This window comes from Cherax quadricarinatus, chromosome 85 (assembly GCF_038502225.1).
Source record: "Cherax quadricarinatus isolate ZL_2023a chromosome 85, ASM3850222v1, whole genome shotgun sequence".
Lineage (NCBI taxonomy): Eukaryota > Metazoa > Arthropoda > Malacostraca > Decapoda > Parastacidae > Cherax > Cherax quadricarinatus.
The window spans coordinates 19,375,991-19,379,974 of NC_091376.1; the positions used below are offsets into that span (position 1 = coordinate 19,375,991).

General features: G+C 41.7%; 1 long non-coding RNA gene across 1 annotated transcript; it reads left to right on the plus strand.

Moving 5' to 3' along the window:
* The first annotated feature begins 417 nt into the window (after positions 1–417).
* LOC128703118 (uncharacterized) lies at positions 418–1,305 on the plus strand. Its single transcript, XR_008409209.2, has 2 exons — positions 418–1,136; positions 1,199–1,305. It is a non-coding gene; the product is annotated as an uncharacterized lncRNA (long non-coding RNA).
* The last annotated feature ends 2,679 nt before the right edge of the window (positions 1,306–3,984 follow it).

The window sequence follows — 3,984 nt, forward strand, 5'->3', positions numbered from 1 at the left end:
CAAAACTTAAGGGTTGATCACCGATTACCCATCGGTCCTCGGGCAATCTTCGGCTTCCTATCAACTCTGGGTAACTCGATCTGAAGCAGTACCGTGTAAGGCGACAGTCGGAACAGATAACTTCAAACTGCTGCATATGTGTCTTCAATCAACAACTGGTCGGCAGATAAATTATTTGTCGGTTCAGAACAGGAGAAGGGGAAGACGATGTAATCATGAGAAGGGTTGGATCTGAGAGGGACATGATCTCTCAGTGGTCACATTCTCACTACCACTACTCTGCACCTCTCCTTCCGACAGTATTTAAGTCTCCGCACTGTCGCTTGATCTTCAGATAGTTCCTGACTATGGAACTGAACTTCTCCAGGCCGAGGGACTGACAACCTCAAATTCTACGACTACAAGGGTTATGGACTGATTACATCGTCTTCACATCTCTACTGTTCCTGCCTATTTTCTGTATTCGACTGAAGAAGCCTACTGTGTAGGCGAAACGTTTCGGAATAAAGTTGTCTAATTGTTGCATATGTGTCTTACCTAACAACCTGTCGGTATTGTATACCATTTTGATGTTCAATGTGATCCTTTATTGACTGTGTGGGTGAAACGTTGTCAATAAAGGATCACATTATACTGCATATGTGTTTATATTTCCAATGAGGGGAGACCTGATCGAAGTGTATAAGTGGAAGATAGGTATTAATAAAGGGGATATTAATAAGGTCTTGAGGATGTCTCTCCAAGAGAGAACCCGCAGTAATGGATTTAAATTAGATAAGTTTAGATTTAGAAAGGACACAGGAAAGTATTGGTTTAGAAATAGGGTAGTTGGTGAGTGGAACAGTCTACCTAGTTGGGTTATTGAGGCTGGGACTTTGGGTAGTTTCAAATTTAGGTTGGATAAGTACATGAGTGGGAGGGGTTGGATTTGAGTGGGACTTTCACATCAGAGCTTATTTCTTGGGTAGCATTGAAAATAGGGTTGGTCAAATGTTTTGTTAGTGGGATGAATTGTAAAGGACCTGCCTAGTATGGGCCAACAGGCCTGCTGCAGTGTTCCTCTTTTCTTATGTTCTTAAGTCCACCATTAAAAACCATAACATTGTTCGTAATAACACGACTGCAGAGATACTAAGGTACTGGTGGGGTTAGATTAATGAGGTAATCAGTCCCTCAACCTTGAGTCGATGTGGTTGAGGGACTGATTACCTCATTCTCCTCCTGTTCTTCAAGATTCTCCTTTGTATGGACTGATGAAGCCACTGTGTGGCGAAACGTTTCCTGAATAAAGATTTCCATATGTTGCTTAAGTGTCTCAATCTTCAACTTGTCGGTTTTTCAAACCATTCTTCACAACTGATGAGTCTAAACTTTAGATCCTGTGAACAATGCTAGAATTTAGATCCTGTTAACAATGTTAGAATTTAGATCATGTGAACAATGTTAGAATTTAGATCCTGTGAACAATGTTAGAATTTATATCCTGTGAACAATGATAGAATTTAGATCCTGTGAACAATGTTAGAATTTAGATCCTGTGGACAATGTTAGAATTTAGATCCTGTGAACAATGTTAGAATTTAGATCCTGTGAACAATGTTTGAATTTAGGATCCTGTGAACAATGTTAGAATTTAAATCATGTGAATAATGTTAGAATTTAGATCCTGTGAACAATGTCAGAATTTAGATCCTGTGAACAATGTTAGAATTTAGATCCTGTGAACAATGTTAGATAAGACACATATGCAACAGTTAGGTATCTTTATTTCGAAACGTTTCGCCTACACAGTAGGCTTCTTCAGTCGAGTACAGAAAAGTTGATAGAAGCAGAAGATACTTGAAGACGATGTAATCAGTCCATCACCATTAAAGTTTTGAGGTGGTCAGTCCCTCATTCTGGAGAAGAGCATTGTTCCATAGTATGAAACAATATGGAGATGAAGTGACAGGATGGAGCCTTATATAGCGCCAAGAGGTGAGACGTGGGTCACTAGAAGAGGTAAGAACTCAGATGTTGGGAGGTCAGGTCCCTCTCAATTCCAGCCGTTCTCACTAGTGGAGGTTGTCGAAGTTGATTGCAGGTCTGTACCAAGATACCCTTGTGTTGCAGGGTGATGGACTGATTACATCGTCTTCAAGTATCTTCTGCTTCTATCAACTTTTCTGTACTCGACTGAAGAAGCCTACTGTGTAGGCGAAACTTTTCTAAATAAATATACCTAACTGTTGCATATGTGTCTTACCTAACAACCTGTCGGTATTTTATACCATTTTAATGTTCAATCTGTCAGACACTGCAACACAAGGGTATCTTGGTACAGACCTACAATCAACTTCGACAACCTCCACTAGTGAGAACGGCTGGATTTGAGAGGGACCTGACCTCCCAACATCTGAGTTCTTACCCCTTCTAGTGACCTACGTCTCACCTCTTGGCGCTATATAAGGCTCCATCCTGTCACTTCATCTCCATATTGTTTCATACTATGGAACAATGCTCTTCTCCAGAATGAGGGACTGACCACCTCAAAACTTTAAGGGTGATGGACTGATTACATCGTCTTCAAGTATCTTCTGCTTCTATCAACTTTTCTGTACTCGACTGAAGAAGCCTACTGTGTAGGCGAAACGTTTCGAAATAAAGATACCTAACTGTTGCATATGTGTCTTACCTAACAACCTGTCGGTATTTTATACCATTTTAATGTTCAATCTGTCAGACACTGCAACACAAGGGTATCTTGGTACAGACCTGCAATCAACTTCGACAACCTCCACTAGTGAGAACGGCTGGAACTGAGAGGGACCTGACCTCCCAACATCTGAGTTCTTACCTCTTCTAGTGACCTACGTCTCACCTCTTGGCGCTATATAAGGCTCCATCCTGTCACTTCATCTCCATATTGTTTCATACTATGGAACAATGCTCTTCTCCAGAATGAGGGACTGACCACCTCAAAACTTTAAGGGTGATTGACTGATTACATCGTCCTCAAGTATCTTCTGCTTCTATCAACTTTTCTGTACTCGACTGAAGAAGCCTATTGTGTAGGCGAAACGTTTCGAAATAAATTTACCTAACTGTTGCATATGTGTCTTACCTAACAACCTGTCGGTATTTTATACCATTTTAATGTTCAACAATGTAAGAGTTTAGATCCTGTAAACAGTGTTAGAATTTAGATCCTGTGAACAATGTTAGAATTTAGATCCTGTGAACAATGTTAGAATTTAGATCCTGTGAACAATGTTAGAATTTAGATCCTGTGAACAGTGTTAGAATTTAGATCCTGTGAACAGTGTTAGAATTTAGATTAAAATAGTGCAAATATTGCATTTGGACTCCCCTCAAGGCTTTCATGCTGGTGAGAAGGTATTGATGCTGGTGAGATTTCTTTGATTCTTGTGAGAGGGCCTTGATGCTGTTGAGAGGGCCTTGATGCTAGTGAGAGGGTCTTGATGCTGTTGAGATAGCCTTGATGCTGGTGAGAAAGTTTTGATGCTTCTGAGATTTCCTTGATGCTGGTGAGAAAGCCTTGATGCTGGTCAGAGGGTCTTGATGCTAATGAGAGAGACTTCATGCTGGTTAGATTGCCTTGATGCTGGTGAGAGGGTCTTGATGCTGGTGAGAGAGCCTTGATGCTGGTGAGCCTTGATGCTGGTGAGAGGGTCTTGATGCTGGTAAGAGGTCCTTGATGCTGGTGAGAGGGTCTTGATGCTGGTGAGAGGGTTTTGATGCTGGTGAGATTTCCTTGATGCTGGTGAGAGGGCCTTAATGCTCGCGAGAGGACCTTTTCGCTAGTGAGAGATCATTGATGCTGGTGAGAGGGTCTTGATGCTGGTGAGAGGGCCTTGATGCTGGTGAGAGGTTCTTGATGCTGGTGAGAGGGCCTTGAAGCTGGTGAGAGGATCTTAATGCTAGTGAGAGGTTCTTGATGCTGGTGAGAGGACCTTGATGCTAGTGAGAGGTTCTTGATGCTGG